This window comes from Piliocolobus tephrosceles, chromosome 2 (genome assembly GCF_002776525.5).
Source record: "Piliocolobus tephrosceles isolate RC106 chromosome 2, ASM277652v3, whole genome shotgun sequence".
In the NCBI taxonomy this organism is placed as follows: Eukaryota; Metazoa; Chordata; class Mammalia; order Primates; family Cercopithecidae; genus Piliocolobus; species Piliocolobus tephrosceles.
The window spans coordinates 94,366,307-94,391,702 of NC_045435.1; the positions used below are offsets into that span (position 1 = coordinate 94,366,307).

Genomic DNA, 25,396 nt, shown 5'->3' on the forward strand with positions numbered 1-25,396 from the left:
CACTTTTCAGTCAGGGCCTTCTACCTAGAGGGAAAAGACTTTCCTCCCAGAAGCTAGAATCTTTCTTTCTTTCTCCTTTCTTGTTAAACCATGAAAGCAATGTTTCATTTGCTCAATATTACACTTACAAAAGGAGATTACAAAAAAGGCATCACAAAAACCTCTTGGATGTTCAGCTCTTCCAACCAATACAACTCCTAGGTTTTAGACAGAGCCTGGGAATACTTCATCGGTCTTAAAATAGGAAAACAGACACTATGGCTACAAAAGAATTTAAAAGTAAATGAGGTAGATAAATTAAAGCTTTCACATCCAGGAATTGCCTATTCCGACTTCATAGCCTTCATGAAATATTCAGGAAGAAAACAAAAAAAAAAACTTCATAATTACTTGGCTTAGGTCCCAATTTTGTTGAACTAAGGAAATTCAACAAAAAAATTAGTATGTGAACCTGTGATAGGAAACACACCCTTCCATGAGTTTCTTCTCAAGAATGAAAACCCAGTTATTCAACAGAGTAGGCACTGACAAACTAAATTAAGTTACCTGAAATTCCCTGCTCAGGTGCCCACCTCTTCTGGGGTTCATGAAGAGGACAGCACCTGGGAAGTGTGGGGAGGACACTGGCACTCTCAGGGCTCCAACTGAACTGCATTTAAGCAGGAGCACACAGACTAACTCCCTTAGGACTACCATAAGTCCATCTGAGGGCATCCGACTTACGGTTCTAAAGTTGAAGCAGGACAGGCATGGTGGTTCACGCCTGTAATCCCAGCACTTTGGGAGGCCAAGGTGGGCAGATCATTTGAGGCCAGGATTTTGAAACCAGCCTGACCAACATGGTAACACCCCATCTCTATTAAAAATACAAAAACATTAGCCAGGCATGGTGGTGCATGCCTGTAGTCCCAGCTACTCAGGAGGCTGAGGCAGGAGAATCACTTGAACCCAGGAGGTGGAGGTTGCAGTGAGCCTAGATCACGCCACTGCACTCCAGCCTGGGTGAAACAGTAAGACTCTGTCTTAAAAAAAAAAAAAAAAGTTGAAGCAATTTTACAATTCTACAACCTTAGTTTTATTTTTTTTTTAAGTACATTCAAAAAAACAAACAATAAGATGGGGACAAGGTTGGGGTCTATAAATAGGCCCCTAAAGAGATGGCAGAGTCTTTTTACCCACATACAGTCATCATGGAAGTACACAGTACCCCTCTCCCCTCAACTAGGCTAAGTCATTGTCTTTTCCATGTTGGTTCAATAAGTTCCAATGGCTCTACCTTGAAATAGGTAACCAGTCTTTGGAAAAAATTCTAGGTTGTACAAAGATTCTATGTATACAGTTTGTCACAAGTACAAAAGCTACTTTGCAAGACCCACTTCTTTCCAAAAAATTTTTTAATGTTAGTCTTTATTTGTTTTGGTATGAACATTTTTTGTTGTTTGATTTTTCAATTTTTTGCAAAGCAGCATAGCAACAGTCGTCATTGGAGGACTTGCCTGAGGTTGCGGTCACAACCTTCAAAAACATCATTTGCATATCAGTAAGAAAAAGAAAACAGGAGATGAGTGTTTACCAAAAAAGCAGATTCTAGAGATTTCACTGTGTCTGCATTTCTCCTTCCATGCAAGTTCTCCTTTAGCTTAGCTGACTGCAATCTTGTTTTCTTCCAGTAAGTGAGGGAACGCTGTCAGTAGCACCTGGTTTTTCCACATCTGCACTGATGCCTGATTGGGAGCCATCCATCTCGAAGACGGTGGTGTTAATCACAGTGGAGCTGGACCCCAAGGAAACCAGGAGGTTAGGAACACCCCCACTGCTGATCACAGAGATCTCATTGGTCTTCATGGCCAGACTGCCATTGGGCATTCTGGTCTACTGGTTTCAGACAACAGGGTCCACGTTCACCAAAGGGGCCAGGATTTCCTTGGAAACATTTCTGAGACTGTTTTCTGTCTGTACTTAACAGAGCCATGGTGTTCTCCATGGCCAGCTTCCTCCCACAGTGGGCTGAGTTATTGTTCACCCCATGGATCATGTAAAGGACTTTGAAGCTGACTTTGGTGGTGAAACTCGCCCACAAATGTTGCATACAAATGACTTCTCTCCAGTATGAGTCCACCCGTGAATCTGAAGAGCGCCAGAGGACGAGAAGTTCTTTCCACACTACATGTAGCCATGTTGCTTGCGCTGTCGGGGTGGCTGGGCCTGTGGGCGTGGCTGAGCTGCTAACAAAGCAGTCATCCTGGGAACAATGTTAAGGGTCCCACAAACGTGCCAGGACATAGGTTGGCTGGGCCCAGATAAACATGGAAGGGAGACTGTGACATAGGTTGGCTGGGCTCAGATAAACATGGAAGGGAGACTGCTCTGACACTTGTGCTTGTAAAGAACCGCCTGGTCTTTGGGTTTGACGTTGACTGTGGAAATGTTCGGTGGCTTCCCCTTCCCTTTCTTGGATGGGTCTAGCGCCACAGTGGAGAAAGGACTCTGGAAGAGCACCGAGCCCGCCATCTGAGGAAGCAAAGCACTTGGGAGAGGAGACATGATGTTTGGGAACAACCTAGTTCCATCTGGCTTCAGCGCAAAGGGCATCAGCCCTGGGGACAGAGAGCTGGCGGTAGAAGGGATGTTGGCAGAAGGAATGTTGGCAGAAGGGATGTTGGCGTGAAGTACTTGGGCTTGTTTCAACGCATCCGGAGACAGACCTTGGCTTCCAGCTTTCTGGCTGAGCAAAGTCACAGCCATAGAAACCTGCTGGGACATGCGGCTGCCCAGGGTCGTCGTCACCCACCGCCAAAGTGGAGAGCACGGGAGGTCCACATGTGCACCTGAATGCGATCTGCTGGGTGAGTTGTACCTGCTGTCCCTGCTGCTGCAGACACAGGATCTGCTCAAGCATAAATGGGCGCTGGGACAGGCAGCACATCTGCACTCTGCTGATTCATCACCACCTTGGTGCCTCATAGTGCCTGCGAGGTCACGTTTGTGTTAGCCACTTTGCTTTTGGGTAAATAGCTTATATCTTGGAGGCAGGCAGCAGGACGGTCTCTGTCTTTAGGTACACCGCAAGGTCCATAACTAGTTTCTTCCTGTCCCCTGAGCTGACACCATTCTCCCTGTGACCATCCTCACTGCTTGGACTGGGTGGTTGGTAACTAAGTACGGCTCTGGAGAAGTCTTCTGAAGACACTGGCCCCTCCCTGTCATTCATGATGAGAACAGGTAGATTTTTAGTGTGATTTTTTTCTTACGTTCCAGAAACTCAGAGATGCTAAAGAACTCTGCAGAGCATTTCTCGCAGACACACATCTCCTCCCAGCAAAGCCACTGTACTGTGGCTTCATTCTCACTCACCTCATCATCATTCCCCGGGTGGGTCACTGGAGCACCCGCTTCCCCCGCTGGTGCCACAGGAACTGACCTCAGAGTTTGCAGATGTGGCTCCAGCAGCACTGATATAGGACATTGTGATATTATTTAATATCAAAACAAGCACAATATAAATTATCTTCCTAGCTGCATTACTGTCAAAGAAAAGAAATGAGAATGAAAGATGAGAATCAATATGGAATCTCATTGTATTGATATTGTTTTACTATTTTGCCATGAGAAAATATTCATGTGTCATTTGTGTGTTTAAATTTTTTTGAGAATGAATGAGAAGTTCTAGCATGATGATAGCTGCATGAGATAACATCTTCCTTCTTTTCCTTATAATCATGTTAAAACTTCATTTTAAGCAAAACTAGACTCCTACTATTCCTACCCAAAGTTCAGCAGTTTTTAATAAATAAATGCTCTTCATTTTGTTATTTGCCTTTGGTCTATTCCAAGCCCTGAAATGATTTTTTTTACAGTTTTGTTCAGTTTTATAGTTGTTTGTGGAAGAGAGCATTTGCTGACCTTTTCACTCCATAACACTGGAACTCAATCATTTAATTTTTATTTGTGCTTATGGTTTTATTTTCTGAGCCAGTGATTTTATTTTTAGTAGAGTCTGTATTCTTTTTCTAAGACTGTTGTAACAAGTAACACACACCGGGTGACTTAAAACAACAGAAATTTATTTTCTCAGAGGAAGCTGTAAGTCTGAAATCAAGGTGTGAGTTGGGCCCTCCTCTCTGGGAAGGCTCTAGGGAAGAATCTGTTCCACGCCTTTCTCTTCGCTTCTGGTGTTGCTGGCGATCCTCGGCTTGTGGACACATCACTCCAGTCTCTGCTTCTGTCGTCATATTGCATTCCATTTGTGAATCTTCAGATCATCTTCCCACTGTGTATGTCAGTCTGTCTCTTCTCCTCTTCTTATAAGGACACCAATCACGTTGTACTGGGGCTGTGAAGGTTGTCAAAATAAAAACAAAGTCACTTGTGCTAAAAATCCTCACAAATAGAGCCAAGAAACGCCACAAAGGAAGAGTTCTCAGGCACAAATACCTGATAACAAGAATTATGACAAAAGACTGCAAAAACTAAAGCTATGCACAAAGGCCATCACAACCTTACACACACAAAAATTCTTCTGCAAGGACATCTGCCCAGCAACTGCCTATCTAATCTTGTACTGGCACCACTCTTATTATTGATTCTTGTAGCTAAGGATAATTATTCCAAAACAATCATGTAATTATCCTCATTTTTTCTTTAAAAAGTTGTCTGTCTTTATCTCCCTAAATATACACATAGTTTACCACAGCACACGTGTTCCCATTGCAGTGCCCTATTCTCAAATAAACATTTTTCTCTTAGAGCCTCCCTGTTTGTTATTTAGATTAATAAAATGATATCTCAGAAGTGGGACCCAAGTGCACCCACCTCAGAGGAATCGGCAGCCCCTGGTATCAAGTGAAGTATCAGCTGAGCCCTTTGTGCTCTATGCTGCCATGAGTTACATTTTCTGCTCTAGTAAATATCCTTTTTATTTCTTGGACTCCCTTTCCTCAGTGAATTCTTTTTCACTTTCTGAGATAATACAAGATGTTTTGTCTTTTCTGGCAGGTGCTATCTGGAATAAGAGCAATGCTTTTCTGATTTGAGTCCTCTGGTTTCTACAGAATTTGCATTTTGTCTGGGTTTGCATGTCTGGTATAGTATTTTGTGTGGTCTGCATGCCTGGCTTAAAATTTTTGTGAACACTCTTATTTTTTGTTTCATTTGGGTTTGGTCTTGTGCATCTGTAAATCATCTGGCTCCTTTTTCCCCCTTGCTTGTTTCTAAACATTTTCTGAGAGCAAAAATAAACACTCTAAATGGTGGGCACAAGACAGCCAATTAAAAACCACTAGGACAGTCACCACTATCTAAAACATCAGTCCAAATTCTATGACAGGAATTATAGAATTTTCTTCACTCTTGAGAGATTAATATAAAATAAAAATGATATTCTCAAACATTCAGGCATGCCAGGTTTTTGGGGACTCCTGCCAATTACATGATTTTCCTCATGCATTTTTAATTTTTTTAATTTTTTTTTTTTTTTTTTTTTTTTTTTTGTGGAAATGGGGTTTCACTATGTTACCCGGGATGGTCATGAACTCTCGGCCTCAAGTGATCCTCCTGCCGTGGCTTCCCAAAGCACTGGAATTGCAGGTATGAACCACCATGCCCGGCCATGTTTTTAAACCAGTGGCCATCATGGGAATCATTCAACCTCCCCAAGCTTGTTTTACTTAAAGCTGAATTAGAAACTGTAACTGCAGAGTTAACATGTAGAGCCTTCTAAGTTTTCTATATCTCTATTTTTTTTCTGCCTACTTTGAATCTGCTCATTTTTCTACTTGTATTGAGATAAACACACTGCTTATGGCATTCCAGACAAGACTTTTTTTAGTCTTAAAGGGCTTTCAAACTAATGGCTTTACAACTTACAACAGCTCCATGACAACCAACCATCTAGACATGAAATGTAAATTCTAGTTTGCCTGAAAAACAATTGCTTAGGGTGAGGAACATTAATTAAGGGATTGATATTCTAAAATAAAATAGACTACCTATCAGGGTAAATAACATTTAGCTATATGACCAGACCCCATTTTCTAAGAAACATAATTTGTATCCAACTATCTTTTATAAACCAATAAGTATATATTACTATGTATTTAAAATTCTAAAGTTATGTTAAATTAAGTGATACTCATAGAATGTCCAAGTCATTTCCAAATAAAATAAATTCCAAAACACAAATAAATGTTTATAAGTTAGGCTCTCAGATTAAACAGGTAAAAATCTTAAGCTCAGAGCAATAATATGAGGTATCTCTCTGGCATAAAAATGGCTTTGTCTGAAAAAGCAAACAAAGCAAAACAAAAAACCTGCTAAAATGCTTTCTTACCCACATTGACTAATCAAGCAAACCAGACAAAAAAACAAAACATAGATTTGTTACTAAAACACCCAAGTCTATTTGGAGATTTGATTTTTCTTATACAATTCAACCAATTCAAGCTGAAAAATAATTGAATGTTTCATTCTAAATTCATTCGAAACTGACAAAAAAAAAAAAAAAAAAAGAGGGGTGTAAAGGGGCAAAAGAGATTTAAAAAAAGAAAACCAAACTGTTTTGTTCAAAATTTTGGTCCACAGCCTTCATTAGACTACCTATCAGGGTATTTAGCTTTATGAACAGACCCCATTTTCTAAGAAATATAATTTGGATCCAACTATCTTTTATAAACCAATAAGTATATATTACTATGTATTAGTATCTCATGACTAAAATTCTAAAATGAAAGCTGTAAGATCTTTATTGTGGTATGTGTATCTATATGTGTTTACACATTCTGTATGTTGCATCTGCATGGTAAAATCTGCCATAGTCAGCTAGAAATCCCTTAAGGAATTCTATTCAGATTGGCTTAGATAAATGAGTGCTTATATAAAAAAATTAAAATGTCTTCAGAATTTCAGCATACATTTTTGTCTAGGTTTACTAGTCAGATGGGATTATATTTGTCTCTGCTAGATATTTTAAGATAATAAAACTATAAACCCAGCCTAAAAACATAATGATCTCTGTTTGTGTAACTCTTTGACAAGTAAGACTAATTTAATAGTGTTGGCTTAATAAAAACAGCTATGTTTTCTAAGTTTATCAGCAAAATACCCATATAATTAACTTTCAAGTTCTTACTTAGGTGAACACCTGATATTCACAGACTGTACACATGTTTAACAGGGAAATTACTTGAAATGATGAGTAGCTTTATCTCATATCTCAGTTTTCATAAGTAATTTAGGTAATATTGATAAAAATAAATAAATTAGGTAAACATAAATGGAATAAATATTTATGTGAATTTTTTATATGATTTAAAATTCTAAAGTTATGTTAAATTAAGTGATACTCATTGAATGTCCAGGTCATTTTCAAATAAGATAAATTCCAAGACATAAATTGTTGAACATAAATATGTTTTTCCTTGGCTTCTTAAATTTTATAGAAAGACCAAGTATATTTGAGTCTAACAATACACACAAATTACATTATGGGGAAATGTTTCTAAAATAATAAAATTCTCATTTATAAAATACTGATATGTGACAGACAGTTCAAAATTGCTCCCTTTACTTGGCAAAGAATTTATGACTAAGTCCTCAAAAGCAAATGCAACAAACATGAAAATAGACAAATGGGACTTAATTAAACTAAAATGCTTATGCACAGCAAAAAAAAAATAATCAACAGAATGAAAGACAACCTACAGAATGGGAGAAAACATTTGCAAACTATGCATCTGACAAGGGACTAATATTCAGAATCTGCAACGAACTAATCTTAACTACAACAAAAAACAAATAGCCCTGTTGAAAACTGGGCAAAAGACATGAATAGACATTTTTCAAAAGAAGACATAGAAATGACCAAGAAGCAGATGAAAAAATGCTCAACATCACTAATCAGTGGAGAAATGTTCATTATAACCAAGATGAGATCCCATCTTGTATCAATGAGAATGGCTATTATTAAAAAGTCAAAAAAATTACAGATGTTGGTGAGGATATGGAAAAAAGGGAATTCTTAAACACAATTGGTGGGGATGTAAATTAGTACAACCTCTATGGGAAACAGTATGGATATTTCTCATAGAACTAAAAATAGAACTACCATTTAATCCACCAAGCCCACTACTGGGTATCTACTCAAAGGAAAATAAATCATTACATAAAAAGGATATCTGCACTCACATGTTTATTATAACACTATTCACAAAAGCAAAGATATGGGATCTACTTAAATATCCATCAATGACTGGATAAGGAAAATGTGGCATATATATATATATCATGAAATACTCCTCAGCTATGGAAAGAATGAAATCATGTCTTTTGCAAAATCACAAATGAAACTAGAGGTTATTAAGTGAAATAACTCAGAAACAGAAAGTCAAATACTGCATGTCCTCAATTAGAAGTGAGAGCTAGGCTGGGTGCAGTGTAATCCCAGCACTTTGGGAGGCTGAGATGGGTAGATCACTTGAGGCCAGGAGTTCGGGAGCAGCCTGGCCAACATGGCAAAACCCCACCTCTACTAAAAATACAAAAATTAGTCAGTCGTGGTGGCAGGTGCCTGTAATCCCAGCTACTCAGGAGGCTGAGGCAGAAGAATTGCTTGAACCTGGGTGGCAGAGATTGTAGTGAGCTGAGATCACACCACTGTACTCCAGCATGGGTGATAGAATGAGACTCTGTCTCAAACAAACAAACAAACAGTGGGATCTAAATAATGTGCACATATGAACGTATTGAGTGGAATGATGGACACTGGAGACTTGGAAAGGTGAGAGGGTGGAAGGAGGGTGAGGGTTGATAAGTTATTTGATGGTTACAATGAACGCTATTTGGGTGATGGCTACACTAAAAGCTTGGACTTCAGTGCTATGCAATATATCCATTTAACAAAACTGCACTTGTACCTCCTAAATCTGTTTTTTAAACTGCACTTGCATCTCCAAAATCTATAAAAATAAAAATACTTAAAAAATAAACATGTTGTCATACCATTTTTAAAAATTTCTTGCTTCCTAGGTTTTCACTAGAAATTGAGGTTACTAAGAATTAAAAATTCTAATTAATATATAAAATTCTGTATATAAAGCATACCAAAGATTTTTATGAGATAAAATGTAAGAAAGGCATAAAAATGTGTTCTTCATTTAGAATAATAAAAAACACATGTTCTAAGTTCAGAGGTTATTAAAGGTTACTTCAAAATATGAATCTGGGAAGGAAATATAAACAAGATAGAAATAAACCAGTAAGTAGGACAGAGAGAGATGTAAAGAAAGTTGTAAGTATGAGGATATAGTTTTGGTAAAGAGTTAAAAAGAGAAAAGAATAATTTTGTGTGGGAAAGAATTATGTGTGGTAAACCTTTGTATGAAAGTCAAATGACTGATTATTTAAGAAAGAGGAAGTATAATTCAAAGTAGAAAGTCTACGCATGTCGTGGAAGGTATGTGTACATCACAAAATGTTTGTGAAGCATGAATTTATGAAAGACATTTTTGTGTGTGATCAAGTTGGCTATAATTAGAAGGAAATTATAAGTCCTTCTAAAAATTGAGCTGTGATATTAGAAATACAATGATAGGGCTGGGTGCGGTGGCACATGCCTGTAATCCCAGCACTTTGGGAGGCCAAGGTGGGCAAATCACAAGGTCAGGAAATCAAGACCATCCTGGCTAACACGGTGAAACCCTATCTCTACTAAAAAAATTTTTTTAAAAATTAGCCAGGCGTGGTGGCGGGTGCCTGTAGTCCCAGCTACTTGAGAGGCTGAGGCAGGAGAATGGCATGAACCCGGGAGGCAGAGCTTGCAGTGAGCCAAGATTGTGCCACTGCACTCCAGCCTGGGGGACAGAGCAAGACTCCATATCAAGAAAAAAAAAATACAATGATAGAAAACAAAATATTCTGCTCTCCTATGTTAAAACAACAAAGTTTTCTTGAAGTATTGATCTGCTCTTAGTAACACTGCAAGGAGTTTTGATTTTTAATTCTGAAAGCTGTTTAACAGGTGTATTACAAACTGCAGCTTCTTCCTGTTTTACAGTTTCTATTTCTGCTGAGTTTCTTTCTGAGATGCATTTAATTTCTCTAGTTTCAGGTTGGAAATGCCATCTTCTTTGTTTAGAGTGGTTATCTAATTTCTCAAGGTAGAGAAGTTCTCTAAGGCTCTTAAGGCTTCTCAAATTCATGTCTCAGAAATTCAACTTTTACTGTATTTTGCTGCATGTGATTTGCAGGTCACACACACACATCTTCTGGTTTGGCTGGGCTGATAACTCTTTTAACTTTCTTGTCAGCTCCTGTAACTTTTTTCTTCAGTACTAACTCTGCTGTTATGTCCTGACACTGAAATGCTCTATTTTGAAGGCCTGGGAAAGCAATGTTTTCCTCCTGCATGACAATTTCTTGATGTGTCCTAATCGCTCCATGTAACAAGGAGACATCTCATGCTTTTCCTAAGAGCCATGCATTTCCCTGTACAAGTACAAGGTACTGGTTTACTTGTTTACATTTTTCTATAATATGATACAATGCTCATCACCTTTGGGCCCACACTCTTACTATATCTGATAAAATGCAAGTACCTTTTCATCAGGTTCATTTCCAGATATCTGAATGGGCTTCCTATGAGAAGAGGTAATCACATTGAAGGAGGTTTTTCTTTATCTTTTTGGTAACTAGCCTAAGAACAAAATGTTTATGTTTTATGAAGACACTTTCCTGTGTTGTCTTTATTAGGTTTTCGGATTACTTGGGAAAACCAGGCTTTGAAAGGGTTAAAGCATTTTTTCTTTTACATCAGTGTAAGCTTCTGTTTTGTGTTTGAATTCTGATTATCACTCTGGTTAAATGACTTACTATTATTCAATTTTATTACTTAATTAACAGTGACCTGTTATCCTGTCCTTTTTCTTTTTTTTTTTTTTTTTTTTTGAGACAGGGTCTCACTCTGTCACCCGGGCTGAAGTGCAGTGGCACCATCACAGTTCACTGCAGCCTTGACCTCCTGGGCTCAGGTGATTCTCCCACCTGAGCCTCCTAAATAACTGTGACTGCAGGGGCACACCACCATGCCCAGCTAATGTTTGTATTTTTTATACTAACAGGCTCTCACTATGTTGCACAGCCTTGTCTCGAACTCCTGGGCTCAAGTGATCTGCCTGCCTTGGCCTCCCAAGAGTGCTAAAATTACAGGCATGAGCCACTGTACTCAGCCTGTTATCCTGTCTTAATCAAGGGTTTTAAACATTTTGTCATCTTTAACAGGCCTCCCCATTATCAAAATTCTAAATCAAGTCTTTTTGACCTAAAATCAACTTTGAGATATTACAGCCAGATCCCTGGAGAGCATCAAAGGATGTATCTCTCATCTTTAGAGATATTAAATGATTAGCCTTATTTAGTAAGTTACATGGGAAGCATTGTCAAATAAATGACACTAGATCTTCTTTCAGTTGCATCTATGTGTTATTGATATGAATGTTCCAAAGTGTATAAAACTCTTCAAATCCAATGTATTGCCAGTCATAATTCTGTTTATTATGTTATATGTCACAGAAATAATCAATTTCCTTATCAATTGCTGATTATAATGAACTTCTATCAGATTTTTAACCACGGTTCTTCTAAGTTTTTGTCATCCATAGTTATTGTTTTGATTTTTCTCTAACAGTATTTGCAATCAGATTTGTGAAAAAGACTCTCACAAGTACTCTTCAATAGAGGTTTGGGTTTGTTTGTTTATTTGTTTCTTGTTTTTTGTTTTGAGATGGACTGTCACCAGGCTGGAGTGCAGTGGGGAAATCTCAGTTCACTGCAGCCTCTGCCTTCTGGGTTCAAGTGATCCTCCCACCTCAGCCTCGTGAGTAGCTGGGATTACAGGTGTGCGCCACAACACCCAACTAATTTTTGTATTTTTTGTAGAGACGGGATTTCACCATGTTGGCCAGGCTTGTTTCAAACTCCCGACTTCAAGAGATCTGATCACCTAGGCCTCCCAAAGTGCTAGGATTACAGGCATGAGCCACAGTGCCTGGCCAGAGGTTTTCTTTTTTCTTTTTTCTTTTTTTAATAACTTTAAGAACAATTGACTAAATAAAAAATTTCAGAACTCTAAGAAGAAACTTGTGAATTTGTGAGACAACAAATCAAGGTCAAGCACAACAAAAGTTAATTAAAGGAGATTAAATAACTGATGAAGATAATGTTTTTATGACTTTTATTTGAAACATTATTGGTTCTTCACTTAAATGTTTTGTTTTCCAGATTTAAGAAAATGTTCTCTCAGCCAGGTGCAGTGGCTCATGCCTGTAATCCCAGCACTTTGGGAGGCCAAGGCAGGCAGATCCCTTGAGACCAGGAATTCGAGACCAGCCTGGGAAACATGGTGAAACCCAGTCTGTACTAAAAATACAAAAAAATTAGCTGGGCATGGTGGCACCCGCCTGTAGTCATAGCTACTTAGAATATTGAGGTGGGAGGATCTTCTGAGCCTGGGAGGCAGGGGTTTAAGTGAGTCAAAATCACACCACTGTAGTCTAGCCTCCACAACAGAGCAAGACCCTGTCTCAAAAAAAAAAAAAAAAAAAGAAAGAAAGAAAAAAGAAAATATTCTGTCTTAAACTGTCTGTAGTTTAAAGAAATTTGGTAAAGTAAATTTTTATGAACAAAGGTAGAAGCATTTATTTCTTTCTCCCTACTTGAATTCTCCAAAAGGTGGAAACTATCTGTGAATATTCATTTAGTTTTTTGCATAATATGGTTATATATTTGTGTGTGATATAGGCAATATAGTTATTTGCATAAGTTCAATAAAAATTTGCTCTCTTTATAACAGCATACAACTGGAAACATTTGTTATATTACCAAAACTCTGACTGGAATATTACATTTGAGAATGTATACAGAATGCCTGGTTTCAAGGGTTCCCAGTCTTACAGAGAGTAAGTAAAAATTGTCATTTCCTGGCAGGCTTAGGAACCTTAAGACTGGAAGTAAAATCTAAAGTCTGCTTTGGTTTGGCTTCTTAGCCTCGAGATTTCAAATATGAGATTATTAGGTGATCAATATAGACAGAAAAAGTTATATTTCTAAGGAAAAGCTATAATACACTTGTTATTAGATTGTAGTCCTATGCATTATTTTGAGTACTTGTTATGTACCTGTAGACTAGACTAGATTCTAAATTCTTCTAGGTTTCTTCAATCCAGCTTCTATAAAATTATGAAAACTGGGAACTGTTCTATTCCTGAAGCCCTACAAACAGAAACTAGATAATTTTAAGAAACAAGTCTCATGCCTGATGTATAGGCCACTCTGAAAGTTCACCAAGCCACCCTATAGCATAACCAGAGACATCCAGACTGCAAACTAGGTCAAGAAGTTGACAACTTCATGCTGTGGGCAGCTTGTCCCAAGATGTCAGCACAAGACTCCGTATCATAATGAGACTCTTTTTCACTTGGCAGGATAATGCGCTAATTGAAATTTCACAATCAGGAGGGTGGAGCAACATGGCCGAATTTGTCCTCCCTGCTGGGACACCAGGCTTTAACAACTATCTACACAGAGAAAAGCACCATCACAGGAAACAAAAATCAGGTAAGCAATCACAGTACCTGGATTTAAATTTGTATCGCCAAAAGAGGCATTGAGGAAGGCAGGAGAGAGTCTTGAATCGCCAGGAGAGCGCATTCACTGGGGGACATTACATTGAACTGTGTACTGTCCTGCCATAGAGGAAAATAAAGCCATGCTGGGCTCAGCAAGTGCCTGTGAATGGACCAGACTGAGCCAGAGGGGAATAGCCCATCCCAGCGGTCAGAACTTGAGTTTCTCAGCAAGCATCACTACTGTGGGCTGAAGTGCTCTGGAGTCGTAGGTGAACTTGAAAGACAGTCTAGGACACAAGGACTGCAATCCCTAGGCAACTCCTAGTGCTAGGCTGGACTTAGAGCCAGTAAACTAGGGTGACTAGTGACCTAGGGAGATACCAGCTGATGTGGCTAAAGGAATACTTGTGCCATCCCTCCTTCCATCCCAGGCAGTTCAGCTTGCAGCAATGAAAGTAATTCTTTCCTTCTGTTGAAAGAGAGGAGAGCAAAGAGTGAAGAGGACTTTGTCTTGCACCTTGGATACCAGCTTAGCCACAGTAGGATAGGCAGTTGGACAGAGATGTAAGGCCTCCACTCAAGCCCTGGCACCTGGACATTTCTAGACACACTCTGGACCTAAACAGAACCTGCTACCTAGAAGGAAAGGACCCACTCTTGGCAGGATTTATCACCTGCTGATTAAAGAGCCCTTGGGGCCTGAGTAACTACCAGTGATACCCAGGGAGTATGCCATGGGCCTTTGGCCCTGAAATGTGTTGGCTTTGGGGTGATCCAGCACATTCCCAGCTATAATGGCTACAGGGAAAGACTCCATCTGTTTGAGAAAAGCAGAGGGAAAAGTAAAGGGGACTTTGTGTTCCACTTTAAGTGCCAGCTCAACCACAGTGGACAGACCTCTTAGAGGTCCCAAGTTCAGGCCCCTAGGCCTACTCTTAGACAGCATTTCTGGACCTGCTCTGGGCTAGAGAGAAGCCCACTGCCCTGAACGGTGAGCCCCAGGCCTGGCAGCATTCACCACAAGCTGATGGAAGAAACTTTGGGCTTTACGTGAACATTAGTGGTGGCCTGACAGAACCCTGCCATGGACCAGTGGTGTTGGTGGCCACAGGGAGAGACTTCTCTGTCTTTAGAAATGTGAGGGAAGAGCAGGAAGGACTTTGTGTTGTGGTTTGAGCGCCAGCTTAGCCATTGAGAATAGAACATCAGATAAATTGCGAAGGTTTTTGACTCCAATTCCTGGCTCCCAGAAAGCACCTCTGGATATGCCTGGGACCTGGTAAAACTCACCACCCTGAAGGGAAGGGCCTTAGGCAAGGTCCAGTGTTGTGCTGGCTTCAGTTCTGACCCAGAGCAATCCCTGTGGTGATGGCCACAGATATGCACACCCCTAGTTACAGGTAGCTCAGCACGCAGAGAGAGACTCTGTTTGGGGAAAAGTAAGGGGGGAAAAAAACCCAAGAGACTCTTGCTTGATAATCTAGAGAAGACTTCTGGTTCTTATCCAAGACCACAAAGATGGTACCTCTGAGTCTGCAAAAACCACAGTGTTATTGGGCTTGAATCCCAAGTCCCTTTGAATACATAGAAAGCCTTCCCAAGAAAGACAGGTACAAGCAAGCCCAGGATGTGAAGACTACAACAAATACCTAACTCTTCAATGCCCAGACACTGAAGAACATCTTCAAGTATCAATACCATCCAGGAAAACATGATCTCACCAAATGAATTCAATAAGTTCTCAGGGGCCAACCCTGCAGAAACAGAGATATATGACCGTTCAGACAAAGAAATCAAAATAGCTTTTTTGAGGCAACTCAAATAAAATGCAGAGAAGGAATTTAGAATTCTATCAGATAAATTTAACAAAGGGATTACAATAATTAAAAAGGATCAAGCAGAAATTCTACAGTTGAAAATGCAACTGACACACTGAAGAATGCATGAGAGTCTCTTAATAGCAGAACTGATCAAGCAGAAAAAAACAATTAGTGAGCTTGAAGTCAGACTTTTTGAATATACACAGTCAGAGGAGATAAAAGAAAAAGGCTTAAAAAACAATGAAGCATGCCTATAAGATCTGGAAAATAGCCAATAGCCTCAAATGGATCACTCTGAGAGTCATTGGCCTTAAGGAGAAGGTAGCAAAAGAGATAGGGGTAGAAAGTTTACTAAAAGGGGTAATATCAGAGAATTTCTCACACCTAGAGAAATATATCAACATTCAAGTACAAGAAGGTTATAGAACACCAGGCAGATTTAATCCAAAGAAGACTACTTCAAGGCATTTTATAATCAAACTCCCAAAGGTCAAAGATAAAGAATTCTAAAAGCAGCAAGAGAAAAGAAACATGTAATATACAATGGAGCTCCAAAATGACTGGCAACAGACGTTTCAGTGAAACCTTATAGGCCAGGAGAGAGTGGCATGACATGTTTAAAGTGCTGAAGGAAAAAACTTTTACCCTAGAGTAATATATCTGCTGAAAATATCCCTTAAGCATGAAGGAAGAAACAAAGACTTTTCCAGACAAACAAAAGCTGAGGGATTTCAACACCAGACCTGTCCCACAAGAAATGCTAAAGGGATTTCTTCAACCTGAAAGAAAAGCATTGGCCGGGCATGGTGGCTAACACCTGTAATCCCAGCACTTTGGGAGGCCAAGACAGGCAGATCACTTGAGGTTAGGAATTTGAGACCAGCCTGGCCAACATGATGAAACCCTGTCTCTACTAAAAACACAAAAAATTAGCCAAGCGTTGTGGTGCACGCCTGTAGTCTCAGATACTCAGGAGGTTGAGGCAAGAGAATCACTGGAATCCAGGAGGAGGAGGTTCCAGTGAGCTGAGATCACACCACTGCACTCCAGCCTGGGCAACAGACTGAGACTCAGTCTCAAACAAACAAACAAAAAAATCCTTTATATTATCTAATATTCATTTTATATTTATATGTTCCCAATTGTCCTCCAAATGACTTTTTAGCTAATTGGTTTGAACAAACATCCAATCAAGGTCCACAGATTGCCTTTGTGGTTGTGTCTTTCAAATCTCTTTTCATCTAGAATATCCTCCCTTTCCGCCCTTTTTAGTGTTTCATGACACTGACCAATTGAAGAGACCTGATCAGACAGATGTCTTATAGAACAATCCATCTTCCGAGACTAAAAGTTATTTCTAAATTAAGGTTAAAATATTGGGAAAAAATATGTCATAGCACTGTGTATTTCAAACTGCATTATATTAGGACACACATAAAGTCTATGTGCTATAATAATCATTGTCCCATTATTGCTGGTGTTATAATTATAAATTGACTTTAAAATCAGCTTTAAAAGCAATATTAAATACATTAAAAAGATAAAATATATATTCCTTAATTCAAAAATCAAATTCATGGAATCATACTTTAAGGAAATAATGAACCCATGGGGGGCGGGGAAATCTATTCATGAATATTTTAAACACTTACCTATTTTACAAAAAAGCTAGAAAAAATATGAATATTTTTGACAGTAGTAACTCTGGTTCATTCATTCCTTTGTTCAATACACGTTTATTTAGTTCTTGCTATGTATTAACACTGGGTTAGCTACTAAGAATATAAAGACAAATATGGCGTGGCCTCTGCCTTGGGGATCAGCTCAGGGAGCAAGCAAGCACACAGACACTGACACCACAAGGTGAGGAAAACCACAAAGGGGAGAATTTTCCACCTTTAATGACTTCAGAGTACTTCCCCCAGTACTCCACCTCCTCCCCAGATGAGGAGACACTCAAGAATTGATTACCAATTCATTTGACATTAATTTCTAACGTAATTGCAATGTGGTTTTATAAAAGATAAACAAAATGATATTTCAAGTAGCAAATAGTGACCACCTGTAGCCCTGAAACACTGAAGAGAGCCAAGATATCAGAGTTGATATTTGTTCAACTATAGAATTGTATCCATCAATTTTTTTTATTGCTTGAGAGAGAAGGTATGGGGGAAGTCTGAGCATGATTTGTTTGTACATGTAAATAATATCAGTTTTAATGATGCCTTCTTACAGTTTTAATGATGCTACTTACTGAGCCTAAAATTATGTTTCAAAGGCAGTTTATTGACAGCAATGGTGGGTCACGTTTGCCCCGTCTCTAGTCCCAGGACAGCAGCAGAGTGTGCACACTGCAGCTGGCATGTGGAACAGACCCGTGTCCCATATCACTGCTGATCTTGACACAAAGGCTTTACCACTCAGTCTCAAAATGGACCTTGTCAAGTTAAGTTCAGGCACTTTTAAATGTTCACTCAAGTTGCAGTGAGTTGAGATCGTGCCATAGCATTCCAATCTGGGTGACAGAGCAAGACTGTCACATAAATAAATTAAATAAATAAATATTCAGTCAATGAACTACTTTTTTTTTTAGACCGAGTCTTGCTCTGTCACCCAGACTGAAGTGCAGTGCAGTGGCTCAATCTCTGCTTACTGCAACCTCTGCCTACTGGGTTCAAACGATTCTCCCACCTCAGCCTCCCGAGTAGCTGGGATTACAGGCGTGCACCACCATGCTCAGATAATTTTTGTATTTTTAGTAGAGACGGGGATTTCACCATGTTGGCCAGGCTGGTCTCGAACTCCTAATCTCAGGTGATCCACCCGCCTCAACCTCCCAAAGTGCTGAAATTCAGGCATGAGCCAGCACGCCCGGCCAGCTACTCTTAAAGTATGTCTGTGTAAAACATACTTTATGACAGTCAGAACTGGATGAGATTTTAGAATATCTTTAGTCCATTCCTCTGCCTTTAGACTGGACCATGGCTACTTGGAGTCATAAAGATAAGAATGTATCTTTTTAAAATAAAATGGAATGCCAGAAGAAGCAACTTCACCATTTCTGCTACTAACTTGCTTCATTGTTTAGAGACATTGGCATTTCAAGGCAATCCTCCTACATTCCCTGTGCTTGAGTTTAAAGTTCATTTCTTTGATTTTAACCTTGACAAAGGTGTAGTGCCCAGGATCAGTCTCTGTCTACCTCACCCTCCTTTCACATTATTCCTCTCATCTTCCACTCCATCCCCTTAATATGCTTGGCTCTTCCTCACTAGCTCCTATTGCAAAGTTTCCATATCACACACCACCACCCCAGCTAGCATATGGCTTGTTTCTCAAGGGACAGTGAGAGGAAAACTAGGAATTTAGAGTGGGCAGAGAGTGCCTCTGCCCTCAACTGGACAAATTCAGGGGAGCTTTCCCCACCTGTTCAGAGGAGGTAGCCCTGTCTTATCTAGACACTGTTTTAAACTTACTTTGACATTGTTGTTAGCAATTCTAAAAACTGGAAACTAATCTATAATAATGGGAAAGAGATCAGGGGTCGCATGGGGAGGGGGTTAAAGGAGGGAAGAGACACCAGAAAACTTTGAGGGGAGTTGGAAATGTTTGTTTCCTTGATTGTGATGATGGTTTCAAGGGTGTAGATAGATGTACATTCTAAGTATGTGTAGTTTATTGTACTTTAATTATACGTTAATGAAGGTATAATTGTTTTAAAAATTCTTACTAGCTCTTAATTCAACTTATTTCAGACCTGGCCTAATTTCAGAAGGCTTGTATTACTAATTTGCAAAGCCAATAGTTTGTCTCTGCAGTCCTCAGAGGCTGAAAGCACAGCAGTAACATCTTTGCACAAGCCCTACCTACTTTGTAAATCAGCCTTAGTTCCCTGTAATCATGTAGCCACTTCACTGTCAATGGGGTTCAGAGAGATTAAGCAGACTGCAGTTTGTTCCTGCCAGAGAGCACCACGCTTGCAGTTCAGCTGTGTGTGGGCCACCCTGTGACGCTGGAGAGGCAGACCTGGCTCAGTACAAGGGACATTTCATAGGTGACTATTCTGAAGAGGACATTCAACATCATACATATGGATGATCATCACCCCCCACCCTCACCAAAACATTCTCAAAGCCATGGCTAAGTCTTATGCATTCTAAACCTTTGCTGAAATGAAATGGGGTTCACGAACTGTTTCCTTCCCAGCAGCATCCCAGTTGTGTGTTAAGGGGAAGAGATCTAAAACTCTCTCCTCCACATCTACTCCATCAGCATAGAGGAGGAGAGAAGAGAGACTGTGAGAACCTTGAGCATTTTACAACTCCAGAGCCTTCCAGACTGAGGGCTCGAATTGCATTTAGTTCCAGCACAAGGCAGAAGATGGCAGGAAAAGACGATAATCAACACAATGTATGCACATTTAAATGGCCTTTTCCAAGGAGGAGTGTGAGTCTTTGATTTAGTCACAAATATCCTTCCCACCCCAAGAAAAAAAGATTTCTTCCACCATTCACCTGGATAAATGCAGTAAAGAATATATAGAAGTCAAGGTTCAAATGTAATTGAATGTAACATGAACGTGGCTCAAATGAGCTTAAACAAAATTGGAATTTATTAACTACTATACATAGGAAATCCAGTTATTGGTCTCCATTCAGGCATAGATGGATTCAGGTGTTAAAGGATGCTGTCCAACCTCTGTCCCTTTCCTTTTCTCTCACCCCTGTCAATCCTCTGTGCTGGCTGCATTGTAAAGCGGACTCACTCATCCTACTTTATCCAAGATAAAGACGGGGCAGCTGCTTCATTGTTAATATAACGAATCTTGTGGAAGAACTTTGATTGCTTGGATTAGGTGCTCATTTGTGGACCAATCACTGCAACCAAGAGAATGAGGTGCTCTGATTGGCTACATCAGTGGTCACTGTTCATCCTGTGACTAGGACTGAGAGGGTGGGAGGAAGGGAATTATAGGTCCATCCAAACTATATGGACTGGTTTTCCCAAAGTAAAGAAGAGTTCTGTTGGCAGAACAAGGACAGAAGAGCATGCTGGGAAGCTGTCACAGTCCACTAAAAAGAGGAACAGAAAAAACTGGCACCCCCAATCAGAAAGGCTGTTGTCTGAAGAAAAACCCCTCTTCCACTTCCTGCCACCTGGAGGGTCCCAGAGCTTTTCTCTGTTGTGAACCTCCACAGTTCTCATTCATCTGGGGGAAAAAGATTCAGCTTTGGTGGAAAGGTGAATGCCCTGCCTCTGCCTCCGCTATCTTGCTTCTGCAGCAGGAGGAAAGGCCATGGGCCTGCCCTCTCCATTCATAGGAAAATCACAATGCCAGCTTTTAATTTATTCAAAGTGGAGAGAAACTCGACCTTCACGGAGAGGAAAACCACTCTGAGGGTGAGGGAAGTACTGACGAATGAAATATCACCATTCTTGCCTTGACCTATGAGACTTAGATATATGATAACAGATATTCATGACAGAGTGGTGGAACCTATTATATAGTTACCTTCTGTGATAAGTTTTAGGTTTGGTCTCTGAAAGTCCACAACTTGAGATTCTTTCTCCTCCTTCCTTACTTAGCCCTATTCTACCCGAGAGAAAGAAGGAGACATGCTAGACCTGCTTTTGAGTCACAGGGACACTAGCTAAAACTCCCTGTGACTCAAAAACAGGTCTAGCTTAATGCTAGGGCCTTTCTTTTACCATTGAACCTCACACTTCCCTGGTCCCCAGTCTGCCATTTTACTGTGTGGCCTTTGGCAAGTATTCTGATCTCGCCAAGTCTGTTCTCTCAAGGTCAATGGAAATAATGAGACCTACTTTTGCAGGAAGACGCACCTGAAAAAGTTTCTGTAATTCCTTTCTTTCCTGAAAACCTAACACAGTTGTTGGAACCTCATTTTTAACAGACTGCATTAGTATTATGAAACATATACTATATACCAATGAAAGTTAACATCCACAACTCCTAAAATGTTAATTAATACACATTCTACGTCTCTGTGCTATGCTGAGAATTGTGTTTTTATCAAATGCTTTTCTCAAGTCCATGTACAATTGCATCCCATTTCTCCTGACTCTGATGCACAGCCAGCCTACTTCCTCATTAGTATCACTGTGTTAGTCCATTCTCTCATTGCTATAAATACCTGAGACTGGGCAATTTATAAAGAAAAGAGGTTTAATTGACTCTTGGCTCTGCAGACTGTCCCGGAAGCACAGGCGCTTCTGGGGAAGCCTCAGGAAACTTTCAATCATGGCAGAAGGGGAAGGAAAATCAGGCATGTCTTACATGGCTGGAGCAGGAGGAAGAGAGAGAGCAAGCAGGTGCTATATACTTTTAAACAACCAGATCTCATGAGAACTCTGTTACAGGAACAGCACTGGGAGATGATGCTAAACCATTAGAGACCTCCCCAATCCAATCACCTCCCATCAGACCCCACCTCCAACCATGGGAATTACAATTTGGCACGAGATTTGAGTGGGAACACAGATCCAAAACGTACCAACTACTGAGGCAAAAATGGGAGAAAAGAGGGAAAAAGAGCAGTGTGTGCGTGCGTGTGTGTGCGTGCGTGCTGTGTGCGTGTGTGTGTGGGGACATACATAATCTGGTAATGTAGACACCATGATTATTATTTGACCCGTGCATTCTTTGTCATGAAGAAAGTATTTTGGCACATCCCCCATCTGGGTTCCACACCCATCAGGACCCTTCGTGGGAGTCTAGTGACTCCATAGTGTCAGGGGGAATTCAACAAGTTCTAACCTCATACCTAAAGGAGGAGACGCCTTCTGCAAAATTATCCTACTCAAAGAAGAGCAGAAAAGAAGGAAACCTTGCACCGTGATGTCATTCCCTCTGCCCTGTTTTAGATCCTGACTGCCAAGTAGAGAAATACGTAGTTTAGGCTTGGTTGGAACAGGATGTGAGAACACAGATTTAAAGACCACTTCAGGAATTCATTTTTGAGTGACTCATGGGAAACTGGGCGTTAAGTGACTTTTGGGGGGCTGGGATGTGGCTGATACTGCCAGTCATCAAAGAGCACCACTTGGTGTCCCTGTGCCTCTATGGAAAAAGGGAGAAGCCAGCTGCATACCTTTTGTAGACTGGACAGGTAGATGGTGTTACTTGTTCATCATCCTTTGTTGTCCTTGCCAAGGCTCTCTTGTTGGCCATGTATACACCCTTGCTCCACTGGTTTTGGGTTTGATCTGTGACTTGGAATGTGAGTAGAGGTACCATATGTCCATTCAACCACAGGCATTAAATGTACTTGCATGGTTTGGTTTGCTTTCTTAGGCTTCTGCCATCTGTCATCAGAACAGCATTCCCCAGGAAGCTACCTCCCATCCAGCCTGGGTCCCAAAATAAGTAACATGGAGAAAATTAAACTCAACCCACAGCCTGAAGCAGTGTCTGGAGGTCCTTCCCATTGCATGTCCTCCCATCCTTCAACCACCTCCTGCTCTCTCCTGGCTTGGGCCTTGTGGACACAGTCGTAGCACTGCATGGCTAAACTTTCCTCAAGAGGATGAATTCCAGTCTCGGTTGACCCCTTCATGACTACCCCACTGATGTTTCTCATCTCCCTTGAGTCACCCTACTGTGACCTTTCTCCCTTCCTCTCAGAAGATGACACACCATATGCTGTACTAGAAAGATGAAAGCTTTTCTATCTGGTTTGGGTTTCACCAAAAGCAGACCCTCAAACAAGAATTTGGGTGAGGAGGTTTATTTGTGAGGTGATCCCAGGAAGCAGAGGTGAGGAAAAAGGGAAAGTAAGACAGGTAAAGGAGACAAGTCAACAAATGGTGCTAAGGTTTGAATGTGTCCCCTCCAAAATTCAGATGTTGCCAGTTACATGATAGTATTAAGAGGCAGTGCCTTTAAGAAGTGATTAGGCCATGAGGGCCCCTCCCTCATGAATGGGATTGGGGTCTTTATAAAGGAGCTTGATGGCAGTAGTTCTTCCTGCTTCCCCTCTTCTGCCTTCTGCCATCTAAGGACACAGCAAGAAGGCCCTTATCAGATGCTGGTGTCTTGATCTTGGATTGTAAGAAATAAATTTCTGGGTTTTTGTAAATAAATAACTCAGTCCCAGGTGTTCTGTTATAGCAGCACAAAATGGACTAAGACAGATGGCATTAGTGAACTTCTGGGCAACTGGAGCTCAATCCATTGCATACCCTCAGAGGAACTATATAAAATGTGCCTCCAATTTTCCCCCAGAAAAGGACCAGGGACACGATCTCATCAACTATTGATTGAGGATTGGGAATGGTAACTCCCTTATACTTCTGGGATGTGCCTGCACCAGGCTAAGTAATCTCCTGCCTCTGATTTGAAAGCCTGAGGTTTTGTGTGGAAGCCGATCACAACAGGCAACTGTCCTCCACCATAGTCCTGAAACTAGACAAGCCAAGGGAATCCAGTTTCAAATGCTCTATTCCTGTGCTATCCATGTCCCTGTGTCTCTGGCCAAGTGGCAAAAACAGGTCTAGAGTGAGATATAAGAGGCAGAGACAGAGACAGACAAACTGCTGGTGGTATTCAATCCTGGTTCCAGGCATTCCTCTTGTCATGGAACACTCCTAACTTTCCCTTGGTTTGGAGGAGGATCTGCCAGTTTCCAGCAAGAAACAGAGGGTAGTCTCAAAAGGTTTCAGTGAAGAAAGTTAATTATCCTCTTGTCCTACTATTATTCCTACAGATCAGACACAGCAAGGACAAAAGTTTGAAGAAAAGTTATATGAGAATAACTTGAAGTGATGAAAGTCATAGAAAGATTGCCAGATTTAATTTTACTGGTGGATTCCAAGTTTGTCACTGAGTTTGAGAAGTGTTCTGTTCCCCTCCAGTCCGTTTGGCCCTAGAACCATCATAATTTCTTCCCCCTGGTTGCCAAACAAGGGTACGTAAGGTGGTTCCACTGCCCTGGGTTTAGGCAGAGAGAGACATCTTGTCATCCTTTTCTTGGATTTAAATGATTGGGTTCCCAGACCACTAGTAAATCTTTGGACAGTCAGCCTGATGTGGGCTGGGGAAGGGATGAATGGCTTGATATTTTCCTGGAGACCCTCATCAGGATCAGGGGCCTAGCTAGGGGCACAATTCTAAATTGGCATTTATTTTTCCTCAGTACCTTGAGGACAGTAATCTATTGTTTCCTGAAATTTATTAATATTTTTACTGTTGAGAAACTGATTGTCAAGCTCATTATAGTTATTTTGCATGAGTTTTATTTTTTTCTTTGAATTTTTTTAAATTTCTTCATCCTTAATGTTCTACAGTTTTCATCAAATGTGTGTACATATGGATTTATTTTTATCCTGCATAATTTTTAGTACATACTATGAATTCAAGGATTTATGTCTTTCTTTAATTCTAGAAAATTCTAAGCATTTTCTTAGAATATTATTTTTCTGCATTCTTCTAACCCACTTCTTGGACTCCTTTTACTTATTTATTTATTTTTCAGAGACAGGGTCTTGCTGTGTCACTCAGGATGGAGTTCAGTGGTGTGATAACACACATTGCAGCCTTGAACTCCTGAACTCAAGGAATCCCCTTGCCTCAGCTTCCTAAGTAAGTGCGTAGGTGCACCATCATGCCCAGCTGTTTTTTCCTCCTTTTTGTGGAGATAGAGTCTTGCTATGTTTCCCAGGCTGGTCTCAAACTCCTGGCCTCAAGAAATCACCCCACTTTTGCCTCCCAACGTGCCAGAAATACAAGCAGGAGCCTCTGCGCCTGGCCTAGAACTCCTTTCAGATGTTTGCTAAAGACTGTCAAACTATTCTATTTTTGTGTATGTGTTTTATCCTTCCCTCTTTCTGTGCTACATTCTGGATTCCATCCTTTAGGACTAATTTTCCAATTGCTTAGTATAATATTAGAGTTTGTCTTGTCTATCGGACCTTTATTTCAGTGACCTTATTTTTCAATTT

At 40.3% G+C, this 25,396-nt stretch overlaps 1 pseudogene; it reads right to left on the minus strand.

Annotated features, from left to right (window-relative positions):
• Positions 1–1,640: 1,640 nt before the first annotated feature.
• On the minus strand, positions 1,641–23,013 carry LOC111555543 (annotated as a pseudogene).
• Between the last annotated feature and the right edge of the window lie 2,383 nt (positions 23,014–25,396).